This window comes from Papaver somniferum, chromosome 5, assembly GCF_003573695.1.
Source record: "Papaver somniferum cultivar HN1 chromosome 5, ASM357369v1, whole genome shotgun sequence".
In the NCBI taxonomy this organism is placed as follows: domain Eukaryota; kingdom Viridiplantae; phylum Streptophyta; class Magnoliopsida; order Ranunculales; family Papaveraceae; genus Papaver; species Papaver somniferum.
Genome location: NC_039362.1, coordinates 53,897,590 through 53,912,786, shown reverse-complemented (window position 1 = coordinate 53,912,786; position 15,197 = coordinate 53,897,590). Strand labels below are relative to the sequence as shown.

General features: G+C 36.9%; 1 long non-coding RNA gene across 1 annotated transcript; it reads left to right on the top strand.

Annotated features, from left to right (window-relative positions):
• The first annotated feature begins 3,038 nt into the window (after positions 1-3,038).
• On the top strand, positions 3,039-5,525 carry LOC113281586. The gene is made up of 2 exons (XR_003326264.1): positions 3,039-3,229; positions 4,751-5,525. It is a non-coding gene; the product is annotated as an uncharacterized LOC113281586 (long non-coding RNA).
• Positions 5,526-15,197: the final 9,672 nt, after the last annotated feature.

Below are 15,197 nucleotides of genomic sequence, written 5' to 3'. Positions count from 1 at the left end.
AACGTCACCACGAGCATTTAGCGCTTTATCATATCAGGACTTCTCTTCAGAGCCGGCCACACTTCTATTTTTCTCCTAGCAGAAGACTATTATAGGTTTACGCTCAACATCAACCCTCTTCTTTCTCCTATGATTGGATAATGGCTTGTCTGGCTCCTATGGTTGGACAATGGCTCCAATTGCTACCGTGGTTAGACAATAGCTTGACTTACTCCTATAGATGGACAAATGACGTCACCCTTAGCCTATGCTCATCTAATCGACAAATATTAGGTCAACACTTGATCTCTATCAGACCTTATCATCTTTCCAAAGTTGGGAAAATTTTATTATCTTAAGAAAAATATTATAATTATCTCATAATCGACCTCAGATAAGCATGTGCTCTCCTCACGAGACATTTTCATGTGTATGCCCTCTATTACATCTTTTATTTAGAGTATGCTTTTAGTAATCATTCTCGGGTATACTAGTCATTTGAATAAGCAGTAGGGTTTGGTTTAGCCGTCCGGATGTTTGCACGTGTCAGTTAGCTGTTAAACATTAGATTAGGGTTGAGACCAATAAATGTGTAATAAACCTGTATGTTGGTGTCTATGAATTAATGAGATAATAATCAGTTTTCTTCTTCTCCCCTCTAAGGCTAGTTCTGTGAACCATATTTCTCTATTTTCCTTCGATTCTGTGTTAGTTGTTGTGGAAACACAAGAATTGGCATCAGAACCGTTCAATCATCACCATGGGTAGAGAAAATCATCCCATAATCAAAGAAGTGAATGAATATCTTCATAAATTCTCAGAAACATTCACTGAACAGATCAATGATCTCTCAACACAATCAATGAGCTCGCTGCGCTGAACACATAAATAAAATAATTTATGCTATCTAAGGAATATTTCGTAAAATATATGGAAACTTATAAAGGAAAGAAAAATGATGAACAAAGATACCCGAGAGTATAAAGATCTCATTATAATTCTTTTCACCAGGGTGGTACAATGTTCAACTTCCTGCAAGGGGGCGCTGAGTTCAACAACGTTCATTGTATGCCCAAACTGGATTTTTCTAGGTTTAATGGGGAGAATCCTAAGGGTTGGATCCAAAAATATGACCGATAATTTCTACTCAACAACATCAGGGACGAGCACTAGAAGGTCACCATGGAGGCTATGCATTTAGATGGGAAGGAAAACATGTGGTAACGAATCTACAGACAAGTAAATCTATTACTTATTGGTATGAACTGGCTGAGCATGCTTGTATTAGATTCGAAAACCTGCAAACGATAACATTTTTTGGCATATTCAGTAAGTTATCTCGAACCACTACTGTCGATGAATATTTTGAGCAGTTTGAAAATCTTAAGGCTCTTTTATTTCATCAATTTCCTATGCTCACTGAACATTACTATGTGATGAGTTTTATTGGGGGATTGAAGGAAGACATTAAACACTCTGTCAGTATGTTCAACCCTACTACGTACGCTAATGCAGGCATTTTCACTTGCTAGGATACAAGAGCAAACCCTCAATAACCAACAGAGGCCTGTCAAGGCTACAAACAATTTTTTTCCTATTAATCGACAATCCAACGAACAAAATTTTTCTTCAAAACCTGTGTCCCTCCCACCCTTACTCCCATTTCCACCCACAAACCCTCAAACTTATAATCCTACTTAACTTCCCTTTAGAAGATTAACCCCTGAGAAAATACAAAAAAGAAGAGACTCAAGGGATTTGCTTCAATCGTGATGAAGTTTATAGACCATAACATTTTTATAAAAAGAAACATTTATTCTTTATGGTAGCCACAGAATCTAAAGCAGAGACTAATAAACAAGCATAGGAAGTCACTGACGTTGAGGATACACCAGCAGTGAAAAGTGACATGGAAATCTCCCTTCATGCACTTACTGGTACAAGAGTTTTTCAAGAAGAATTTACATGGTATTGTGGATCAGTTATTCTCTGTTGATGATACCAAACCTTCATCATCTATTCCTGATACATGTGTATCTTCCTCTCTCCGGGAATAAGTGATCCTCAAGAAGGATTGAGGATATAATTGTAATTTAAGGAAGGAATACTGATTATTAGGTAGTATTCTTAGATAAGGAATATTCCTAGACAAGGTAATACTCCTAGATAAGTAAATATACCTAGAAAGGGAATATTTTCTGGATAAGGTAAAATTCCTAGATAAGGAAATATACCTAGACAAGGAATTATTTCTACAAAAGAAATTATTCCTAGATAAAGAAATATACCTAGAAAAGGTATTATTCTTAGATAAGGAAATAGATTCCTAAGAGATTTTGGAAACCTTTAAAGCTATAAATAGAGATGTTTAGCTCATAGCTAAGACATATAGAGTGTGGTTTGTGATACAGACACGCCTAGATCAGAGAGGGAGGTTTGTGAGACAAATCACCTTGAGAGAAGTTTGTGAGACAATTAATTATTGTAAAAACAAGTTTAGCAAACAGTTTAAGGTTGATCCACTGTTTAGAGAGATTGTGAGCGTAACAAAGAGAGAATTGTAATAGTTTTCTTGTTCATAACCTAGAGAAAATATATTTCTTCGAATCATTACTTGTGTTATGTTTTCTAAGTTTCTAGTCTATTATTGTTCTGAATTCCGCCTTTATAGTAATAGCTACCAAGGTATAAAGATCATACGTATCAAGTTGGTATCATAGCAAGGTTCGTTTCTTTTAGGGAAGATTCCTGTGGTTTATGGTTTCCGCTAGATCTCTCTATAAAAAACTTGGTGAGGTACTCGAGAAGCAAGAAGACGTTTAAAGAAAAAGGGTGTAACGTTGCAAAAATTTTCTTAGGCTTTGAGCCGAGCCTAACCCATTTGGATAGAACTATGTAGTGAGCGCGTGCGATCCTATTATCGGATGCTTATAAAAGTGGAGAGTGCCCTAAATCAAATTTAGGTTTTCTTTACTAAGTGGTTATCCCTTGGTGAATTTAATGTGCCTAATTAGTAGGTGTTATGGGAATCAAGGCATGAATGCCACGTAATGGACATGAGCAGCTAAAGGGGCAGTCCTTTCTTTTTCTCTGTGACTAAAAATATAAAGGAAAGCACCTCCTTTCTCTTTTAAGTTTTCACTGAAATTTTCTTCCCTCTTCTTCTGCAAAAGAAATCTTATTTTCTTTTTAAAATGGAATTCAAGCATAACCCACCATCCGTTTCCGGCTGAATTTGTATTCTGCAAAGGTAGGGGTTCTCACTCTCTTAATTTCGTTGTTTATGTTTATCAGTTTTTGATGTCCTGTACTTGCACATAAATGGGGTTTCATCTTGCTTTCTTTGCTCTTAAAATTCTATTTTAGTTGATGTGTTTTTCTTTTACTCTTCTCTTAACTTGCATGCACTGCCATGTTTTCTAACGATTCATATGGATCAGAAAAATAGTTTTGAAAGGTTTGTTAATCGTGAATCTAACAAATTTTGACCATGATCTACCTCCAAATTTATTTATGTCTATTTAGAGATTTTTGTACAATAAAATTTGCTTGGTATCTAATATCTTCTCATGCTTTCTCTTGCTTACAGAAAACTGGGCAATTTCAAATGGTATAAATGGTTTGTGAAGATTTAAAGTGTTTTTGCAGTTACACAAGTTTTATTCCCAACTTAAATCTAGTATTGTATTGCATTTTGCAAGTAGCATATTTTCTGTTTGAGAAAATGATCCAATGAGCTACGTTTTCAAAACTTTGATGCAACTTGAACTGTCTGATAAATTGATCTTTCCATATTTTTTTTAAATCTTGATGACTATGTTTCCGTGAAACGGATATTTGAAAATTGCCCATGACAATTCAATTGGCGATCATGATCTATTTCAAACGAATTCTTTACGCTGTTGATTTAACTCCATCATTATCCAAGGATTTGAACATTTTTCTCATGGATTTTGTATTTCACTGAAACCCACAAATTTCAGCTCAATGTTTTGTCTTAAGACTCTAATTTAAGTCTTCTTTCTAAAATTCATGTTTACATAACTAGATGGTAGTTTTTAGTTCCCTTCTATCTTAACTTGAATCAACTGTACTTACTTGCATACAGTGCTTGCATTTTAATTTCACTGTTAATTTCTCGATAATTAGAACTGACTTGAATTGGTTGGATTCTCTAATTTCTGAACATGTGATCATTGCAGTATCATTTGTTTTCCTAATAATGCTCTTGAATTTATTTAGCCAAAGGTTTGGGTCATTGCTTATTCACTGTATTAGCATTTTTTCTGGTTATGAACTACCCACTTGCTGTTAAATATTGAGTTCTTGTCAAGACTTTGGGAAATGACCCACTGTATTCAACCGTTTGGATGATCTACTTATTTTATGAAGTATAGTTGCCTACTGTAACGTTTTTGTGAGTTTTCCTTCTTATGAACAAGCATAGTAGGAAGCTAGATGACTCTACTTTAGGAATGTCAGGCCCACTGGGTCCCCCACTTACGAGTGGCAACCTGGAAGACCGTTAGCTGTAACGGTGGCTGGTATCCAGAACTACCCTGACATTGGCGCTGGCCAAGAGAATAGAAGAGTAACTCGATTTATGGCACTTTGTTTCATTATGAAATTTCAATTGCATAATGCTTTTCGTTTTATACATTATTTTAGCTGCTGCTCTTGTCCATTTCTTTATATTGCGCAGGCACTACATTTTTGTCGTTATAACCCCTACTGAGTTGTGGCTCACTCCCTTTAGTTTTGTTTTCCACAGAGTAAGAGCGGAGCTTGCAGCAGTAAGCCGGGCATAGCTTACGGCAGGCTTTTAGTGCTTCGAAAGTCGGTATTTTGCTAAGCTAATGATATGTATATCACGGGGTTGTCTTGGGTAGTTGTATATCGACATTGACCTACAACTTCGTTGCGTTGCATTTTCGGTGCAAGGTCAGTTTTGGATTTTTTATTTTGACTGCATGTATACCTATCTTTTACTGCCAGGTCTTAAATTTATGTATTACTATCTGTCAAACTTTTATTTTTTTATATATACTTAAGTCATGTTCTTGCTACAAGACTAATTAAAATGGATGTCAGTTGATCTTGTTTAGTACTGTGTGTTCATCTTGTTTTGAACTATTACTTAAGTGTGTTATACGTGACATGTCATGCACTTCATTTTGTTCTTAATCTCCTTATATACTCTTTTGCTCCTTAAGTTAAAAAAATCCCCCACTCAGTTGAGAGAATGTGGATGGTGGAGTCTGACTTTTGGAAATAATTTGAATCTTCTTTCTTTTGTTTTAAATTAACCGGTGATATTAGTTGCCATGTTGGCTAAGTTCGATACTAGTTTTGTTTCAATTATGTGCAGTCCTTTTAGCTTGTCAAATTTTATATCTTATCTTGTAGCCAGAAATGCAAGTAGAGGTTAAAATGTTTTCTCTTCGGGTTTGTTCGAGTCAACGGACTAAAGGGTTTCATTTTAAATCTCAAACAAATTTCAGTACTGGACTCTTGTAAATTTACTAGTATTTGACACTCTTTTTACGTGTCTTTTGTGTTTTAAGTATCATTTTATGTTTCGAGTTGTGCGACCGTGTTTTAACCTTGCTGGACTGGTTGAAACCCAACCAGTTAGAAGGGAAAATTTACCGTCCGTTGCAAAGGGAATTAAATATGGGAAAGTCAGTTGATGATCCTAAGCAAAGCGAACCACAAACTACGGAAGAGAAGGTGGTTGTGCTAGAAACATACATGAAGTCTTATACACCCAATCCGAAGACGAAGAAAAAGACTACGTTTATATCTGGTGTTTTTGAAGAAAAGGACGAGGAAGAAGAAGAACCACTCGAAGAAAATTGCATTATGGAGCGAATAGTGACTAAGACAAGACGAGAAGATATGGACGCTTTTTAAATTAGACGTCAAGGTCAAGTTTCCAGCAAAGATAGATGGTTCAGCAAGGTGAAAGGAACCCTCGAGTTCCCAGGTCAAGTTCTTGAGTGGGGGCGCATGATACATGTGTATCTTCCTCTCTCTCCGGGAATGAGTGATCCTCCAGAAGGATTGAGGATATAATTGTAATTTAAGGAAGGAATATTGGTTATTAGGCAGTATGCTTAGATAAGGAATATTTCTAGACACGGTAATATTCCTAGATAAGGAAATATACCTAGAAAGGGAATATCTTCTAGATAAGGTAACATTTCTAGATAAGGAAATATATCTAGTGTTGATGGTGGTTTTTAGTTTAGGGTGAAAATTGTAAAAGTCTATCTACCTGACCCGACATCGGAAGTAATAGCCATTATATGTCTATATTCCGCAAGGAATTTGAAGAATATATCAAAATCTGATGAGTGCCTATGCCGCTCTTCATATTGTATTGAAACTCAAGCTCCTAGATGAATTGTTCACTAGTATAGAGTCTAACGAGTATTTAAGCTCCTAGTTGCATTAATGAAATGGAGCCAGTGCCTAAGCCTCTTCGCTCATATATGTATTGAGAAATTCAATATATTTTATGTGTATAAAATTTACTCAGAATGGTGTATGTAACAACAATCCCAAATATTCTATAAATTTTATCTTGCACCAGCATTATTCACTAATGCGTGACCTTCCTAGTGTTTTCCTATGCTATGTTCCCCAACGAACTCTCAATATTGGCATGACATGACGATTAAATGTTCGCTCGCAATAGAGTAGCATGAATTTCCCGAAGTGTCGGTATTGAGACCTGCATGAGAACACTCACATAGGCTATCGCACTCTCTGACAAAGAGAGTCTCGACGCGCTTCCAATTAAAGGACATTTCGATCGAACATGTTTAATTTCTGTTAGAGCATAGCTCGGTCGACCTCGCATGCGTTGCTATATCAAGCATGTTTGTCAATGTTAGTGATCAAAACTATGAGTCTTGATTTCCAGTCTATTATAGCTAAGTCTCGGAAGGATAAAAAAGTGTAGTTGAGCTCAAAGACTTCATGGCGATTCATCATACAACGACGAAGATCTACACAAGGAACCGTGGAACTTCATCAACAAAAAGGTATGTGGAGACTTAAACTTATCTATCACTCAAAAGTCTATATATTCTATCTCCTACTTCTTATGAGACAAAAAGTCGTATGCTATATAGACTGGATCATACACATTTGACATTTCGAGCTGAGTATTCACTACTTATGTTTTTCTCGAAATCGTGTGTTAGTAAAGCGTTTCGCTTTGATCAAGTTTATCTTCACCTAGTGACGAAAGTCATGAAAAGTTTCAATTACTTTGAGAATTGCTCCGACGTGAAACGGTCTGTGAGTAACGACCATATAACGTTCTTTGAGAATGTCTCAATGATTGGAATGAGAGTTTAGATTACATAACCATGTATTCCTTAATCCGAAGTTTTCGAACTTTGTTGATTGAGAGAAACCGAAGGAATTGTCTTTGCCATGTCCGCGAACTCAGTCCGCGAACTGATGGAAGTTCTAATGCCGAGAATTTCTGCTGGGATTTTTCAAAAACTCGTTTGCGTGTTTAGTCCGTGAACTCAGTCCGCGAACCTAGTCCGCGAACTGACGGAAGTCTCTTTGCCGAGATTTTTTGCTGAGTTTGGAAAACTCTTCCGGTTGCCTTAAGTCCGCGAACTTGTTTGTGAGCTTAAGTGATTATGATCTAACGATGTGCTCTGAACATGAAACTTAAATTACTAAGGAATGCTTTAGGCAAACCGTGGCTATAGAGTTCATGAGCCGATTCATCGAATCGAATCATCTTTTTTTCAATTGTGTCTTGTGTAGTCACATAAGATCTCATAGCAATTGAACAACTCTCTAACTAGTTCATTTGAGTCAATTGAACTAGTTATGGTGAAGAAGAACTAGGTTAATATGAATTGCTCATATGGTTAACCTTTTGGGTTACTATGTTGAACCAACATACACGTACACGTTTGGGCATGGTTTTCACAAGCCTAGTAAACGTCTACCCAAGTGTGTGTGACAAGCTAAGTTTTCGATCTAACGGTTGAGAAATATTAGCTTGAATCTAAATCAGGTTTTCATCTAACGATGAATATGGATTGCTTTGTAACTAAGGCAAAACCCTGATCTGAAGGGTATATAAAGGAGACATCTAGCATTGTGCAAAATTAATTGGCAGGCCTCAAAGATATTATATTTAAGTGCAAAATGGTCCCCGGCAGCGGCGCCAAAAACTTGGTAGGCCTCGAGGAGGGTATATAAATTAATCGAAATGAAAACGCGGGCCTACAGTAATACCGCAAGTGCACGGTCGTCAATTGTAGCTCGTGCAAGTACGGGTCGATCCACAGAGATTGGGAGTGTTTTGTTGTTTCTAGCCATTTTAGGTTCTAGTTGCTATTGGGCTATGAAGCCTTTTGGCTTAAATTGGGCTTTGAGTACTAATGGGTTTGATAACAATAAAATGAACTGAGCTTGGGCTCAGTTAGTCTTTGAAGTGTAAATGGGCTTTGGCCTTAAACTTAGGCTTTTGATTAAGCCCACAGTTGACTGAATTGGGCTTTTAGCCTTAACCTAAACTGTGGGTGGGCCTTAATGAACTGGGCTTTGAGCCTTAATGAAATGGGCTTGGTTTAGCTAGGCCTTTGGGCTTCACTGAATTGAACTTGGGCTCAGTTGCAGCAGCAGCAGCAGTGGAAGGAAAAGGCAGCTGCAGCAACAGCAGGGGAAGCAAACAGCAGCAGCAACAGGGTTGCAGCAAGCCAAGGAAAGCAGCTGCACAAGCACTGAGTAGCAGGGTAGGGAAGCAACAACAGGGCAAAAGCAACAGCACAAGGGCTTCTGGCTTAGTAGCAAAAGAGGAGTGTAAACAGTGGCTCTAGGCCAAAGATGGAAGCAAACCAGAGAACAAAAGAATGGCAAAAACAGCAAAGATTAAACAGACTAAAAACTAAACAGCAAAAGAAAGATGACAATGAAGAAAACAGTGTGAACAAGATAAATGAACCAAGGCCTAAGGCCAAGGGCAGGGGTGTGGAGAAGAAGTAACACAGCAAAGCTAAGGCATTCATCTAGAGTGGGAAGAGAACTAGCTTGCTCATTGTCACTAGTGAGCACTAGTTTCTCCCCACTACTCAATCAACACAATGCACCCAAGTTTTAATCTAACATTCCATTACTTAACAGTGAGTTGAAGCAACAGATACATTAACATTACATGGAACTAAACATGGCACTAACATGAAGATTAACAGGATTAACACTAACAGGATTATCATTAACAGGGGACAAACATTAACAATGAACAAAATTAACCTAAACAGGATACTAAAATTGAGGTAAAAAAAAATTAAAATTTAAAACACAACAGGGAATTAAAATTTAACACAACAGGAAATTAAAATTTAAAACATAACAGGGAATTAAAATTGAAACCCTAAATTGAAATTTAATTGAAATTTAAGAACTGAAATTAAACCTAAACTAACCCAATTTTGGGGGAATCTCGGCTAGCCCAAGAACACCCTGAAATTGCTCTACACACTCTCTATTTATAGCATACAAATACCCAATTTTTTCAAACCCTAAAATTAGAAATTAGGGTTTTTCAATTCCTAAAATTTTTCACCTAAACTTTGAATTGACGTCGACCCATGTCTCTTTTCTTCTCTCTCGGTCCTTCTCTGCCTCCAATTGCGTCAATTGCTCCCTAATTCGAGGTGTTTTATCAACCCTCACCTAGGTCAGTTGGTGAGAGGAGTTAAAGCAACTCGGCTAGGGGGATGGTGTGGTGTCGGGTGATGATGGTGAAGAAGTGATGGCGCTGCAGAGGTGAGGTGGTAGAGATGGTGGAGCAGGTGAGGGTCGGGAGAAAGAAGAAGAAAGAAGGAGGAGAAAACGATTTGGGTTAGGGTTCTCTCTTTTGGGGTATAGGGTAATTAATGTTTGAGTGTGAGTCAGTTTCATCAAACTTCTATGTATTGCGATGTTTAGCCGTGGGATGTGTAGATGAAGAATGATCTAACAGCCAAAAGTGAAGATGCTGGCAGCGACCGTTGGATGCAGATATACAACGAAATTAACGGCGCCAGATGGAGTTAGGTGTTGTAGTGTTAAGCGGAAGTATCTGGGTTTGATGCGCAGGAAAAGAAGCGACCGTTGGATTCAACTACAATCTAATCTGAAGGCTTGGAATTTAGGCACTATGGTGTTTTGCAGGAGCTTCAGATTTTGATGCGCGATGAAGGAGCGACCATCGGATGATGAGATGGATCCAATCCGACGGCTGAAGATGGAGGCGGTTTTGGTTATAGAAAATGGGTTTGGGTAAGGGTTTTGGGCCTTGGGTATGCCAAGCCCATATCTTCTTTAAGAACAATTCTTCCTTCTTGAGCCCATTCCTAGCTTTTTGGACGTGCGCTCCATTCTTTGCGGCTTCCTTGCGTAATTCCTCCCGGCTTTTCACTACTCTTCAACTCTTTTCCGCTCCGCAAGTTATCCAGACTTTATTTATTACCTAAAAATGCAAAATTAAGTAAGAAAAATATTTATTCTTGAAAACAATGAAAATACAGAATATGGGATAAAATGTAGAATTAATGCACAAAAGATGAGTTAAATGCCAACAAAAAGGGATAAATATATACAATATTTGGCACTCATCATTAATCCCCACACGTCTGTGTGAATATAAGACCGGATTATCAATTGTTTCCTGTTCACCTTGATTTTATATCTTAAAACGGAACAAAACCTAGGGTTTTTCTGTGGGAGACAGATTTATCCTTTGATAGACTTTTTTGTGTGAGACAGATTTGTTTATTATCAAGTCTGCGATTTTGGGTTGCAGCAACTCTTAGTTGTGGGTGAGATCAGCTAAGGGAATCAAGTGCGCAGTATCCTGCTGGGATCAGAGGCGTAGGAGTACAACTGTACCTTGAATTAGTGGGAGACTGATTGGGGTTCAACTATAGTCCAGTCCGAAGTTAGCTTGTAGTAGGCTAGTTTATGTAGCGGCTTAATACAGTGTGTATTCAATCTGGACTAGGTCCCGGGGTTTTTATGCATTTGCGGTTTCCTCGTTAACAAAATTTCTGGTGTCTGTGTTATTTCTTTTCCGCATTATATTTTATATAATTGAAATAATACAGGTTGTGCGTTAAGATCATCAATTGGAAATCCAACCTTTGGTTGTTGATTGATATTGATTGATCCTTGGATATTGGTCTTTGGTACCGTCCAAGTTATTCCTTGTGTTTGATTAAAGACTCGCTATTGTTTTAGCTTGAGTAAATCAAAACAAGTGAGAGATATTGACTCCTTGAGATACTTTAATCTAAATTGAGTCTGAATGTCTAGTTGATTCTCTAGCAAAGTATTTCCGAGTTTGTCCATACATATTGCTAATCGAATTATTGGGTGGTGTTGTTAGACCCCAGCTTTTTCAATTGGTATCAGAGAAGGCAAACACATTAAAGACCTCGGCAGTCTGTGTTTGTAGCGATCTGACTCTATGGACAAGAGTAATATCTCTGATAAACGCGTCACCAGTAATAAAGATTCTCTCTCGTCTAATACTATTAAAGAGAAAATATATTCAATCTCGAATATAGAAAAACCTTGTGGTTCAACGAGACAGATAAACAACGACATGTGTGTTTTTGATCTCCCTTCGAACGAGACATTCTCTTCTAATGAATGGGATACATCTGAATAGAGTAATTTGATTCTAAATCTTGTTAGAATTCAACTGTCAGATTGGATCAGTTAAAACACCATGTCAATGTTCTCCTTGGTATTGTAAGAAATTGCAAAGTCCATGGCGATGCTGAAGATCAATCTTCATGCTTAACTCTTGAGGCCTGCCTCGAAAAAGATGCCTTGGATATTGAATGCTGTTTGAGTAAACTCTCCGTTCAAGGGTATTCAACGCAATCTAACATATCAAGAACTTCTGATGCTTTACTATCGGAAGTAAAAACAGGTGTTCCTAATGTTACCACCAAACTTGGGACATTTTGTAAAAGAGACAAATCTTCTGATGATAATATTAAGACAACATCCTCAAATCATTCTTATGATCAAAAGGTATGTCTGGTCTGTGAGACCAAGAGTTCTGTTAGACAAAAGAGAAAATCTAAGTTGAATAAAGGCTCCTTAGTTCAACTGCAACACACCCTAGATTTGATTCTCAAAGGTGTGACTGACATCCGTATGAGTGAGCCAATTGGCTTTCGTACATATCCTTTGTATGCTACCAGGAAAGTCAGTACAGTGAGTTCTTCCAATGTTCAAGGGCAGAATAGACGTCTTAATAAACATCGTCCTAAGGAGGTTCAACGCCCTGTCTCTAAAAGCAACCTTTTTCCTGTTGAGAAAATCATCCCAGAAGAAAGGAAAATCGATGAGATGAGAAAAGACATTAAAGAGATAATTGTAAGATACAAAGAGCTCATCAACAGATTATCTTCTTCCTCATGTCAAGACACTTCTGGTAAGAATTCTAACTATGTCTCTTATTTTGATGACAGTAAATTTTATAATAATTTCTCATGTCAGGCAGGATCCCTCTCTAAGACTAAAAGGAAAAATAAACTTAACCAAGAACACAAAACTCTTAATGAGCCTATGGCTCGTACTTGTGTTAATTAATCACAAGGTTCGACAGCTTACTCATAAAAAAACCATGTTGAGTAAGTTTGTGTTAAAAACAGGTATACTTGTTGCTTGCATCTGATAAGTTAGGCTATTTTCTTATCGTCCATAGCAAAACTTATGTTGACAGATCCGCTAAGAACAAGTATTGGTTAAGTCAAAATATTTTGTTGCATAGAGTCTTAAAATTTGTGTTTAGGTCATGTTTTCAAATGTCTTAAGGACTTTATTTTCAATGGGTATTTGTTGTACTCGAGAGGATTCTGTTCTGACCCGAGTCAACGTTTTTGATAAAACCCTAAATGGTCGTCCCCAAGAATAAATATCCAACTTCTTAGGGTTACAAGTCACGTACGTGTACTCCTGGTTATTTTTGGATTTTCAAGAATGTCTTCCTCCTCTTCTTGTTATGGTGGTTTTGCAAAAGGATTTCTTGACAAAGGTGTTGAGGTTGATTCCAAGAGGAAGAGAATACTTGTAGATGAAGATCATCCCAATGCCTCATGCTTATTTGCCTATACTCATGAAGATGCTGAAAAGGATGATATGATTTCTGCTGAAGTTGTTCATGACTTTCTCAAGTACTTTGGAGAAGCAAAACAACAACTTGTTGATACTCTTAAAGGTCTTGATATGGTGAAAACTGAGTTGGAAAAGGTTGTGTCTGACCTTGGTCTCATAAAATCTCAAATCAAGGATCTTCGAAAAGAGAATTATCTCTCCGTTGATACTGAGAAGGCTGTCAATCACAAGCTTGAAGAATTCTTGTCTCGTATGGATCATGAACCTCCCGTGTTCCTGTTCGCGGTTGCGGATACACCGGAATCCGTTTCCCTTTAGCTTGTCCTCTATTTTATATACCTAGTATGTCTTCTTTTTGAATTAGTTGGAAGAATAACTAGCGCTTTGAATAGCGAAGATTGTGACTACACATAGCTATTTTTGTTTTCATCTTCTTATGTTTATTTTTTAGGTTTATTGGTTTTTAAATTCTAAAAATATTTGGAGGATGATATTATTACAGTATTAATCTGTTTTGAAGTATTGTAATATTTTTATGGGATATGTATTGTTTGCGTCCGTGAACTTGAAGGTCCCATATTGTGTCAAAAGTAAAGTCGTTCATAAATTGATATTCATATTGATGAAAGGACGAATGAACTTTTGACAATTACAAAAGTTATGCTTATGCAGTCATTTATTTGATGAAAAATAGGATGAAATCTTTTGTTTGACAAGGATAAAGTCTATTATGTCGTTATGCAAATAGTGTTGGAAAATAGAATAGATCCTTGTATGTTATCCACGGTATTGATCTTCATAGATCCATTTTGTTATGTTTTACCGTGAAGGCTCCATTGTGTATCTTATGTTGAGCACCTTACAACTATGTCGATTAATATTGGCCTTGTTGGTTGTTCCATGAGATGTTATATGTTGAGCATTCTTGAACTAAATTAATCATCTTGATTGGTTATTTAGTTATTTGCTCCGAAAGTCTTCTTTTGTCGAGCAAAATCTTTTGACAATTAAATTGATTGCTTCGGTGATTAGTTTGGTTGCGTACTCCAATTAGATTAATTATAGGTTCTCTTGTAATTAATCTAGTTGAGTTTTTCATATATTCCACAAGTTCTTGTATTGAGTATATGAACGACTATACTAATCATGTTCTATTGGTTGTTGTAGTCGTATATTTCGTAAGGTTTTTCTTATGTTGAGTATTTGAACAATTAAGGTAGTCATCTCCGTGTGGTTATCTTAGTCGTAGCTCCGTGAGTTTTCTTATTTTGAGCACAATCAATTAAATTCATCACTTTTGTGGTTTGATTTAGTTGTGTATTCCGATTAAATTAATCATGGGTGTACTTGTGATTAATTTGGTTGAGTTTTGGATATAGAAAATCATTTCCATGATTTTTGGTGTCCAATTAAAAAATCCTTCTTTTCTTTCGAAATTAAGGTCGCTCTTGTTGTTCTTTCGGGAATGACATCAAATGGGGGAGAGTTCTTTTGAACTTGTGCTTAATGGTAATATCTTGCGGGGTGTGCGGCTGTGGAATTTTATAGGGTTTATCTTGTATCTTAAAACTCCTAGATGAATGCATTTAGCTTCGGCTTTATGATTGCATCTAAATTAAGTTGGTATGTATTTTTCTTTTAGTCTATGAAATGTCTCTTGTGGAAATTTCATTATGATCCCGTTCTTTTACCTTTGCCAATTTTATTGACAAAAAGGGGGAGAAATAATGTAGTTCACACTACAAATACATATGGTTTTCGGATCATTGTGTAAGGGGGAGTGGTTTCCATGATCGAGATGGAGTATTGACTAAGGGGGAGTGATACATATCACCATAGTATTGTTGTTAAAGTCGTGATGCAATTGGACTTTGATGTCACATAATGATACTATGACACTGTATAATAATGATCGAGAATCTCGATTTCTCTCATTGTTATAGCTACGGATCTTCAACAACGGTGGTGCTAAATTTACAACCTTTGGGATCATTGGAGTACTTGGAAGGACGAAGATTTCAAGGAACGTTGAAGATTAGACTATGGAATAGGAGCCACTAAAGTTT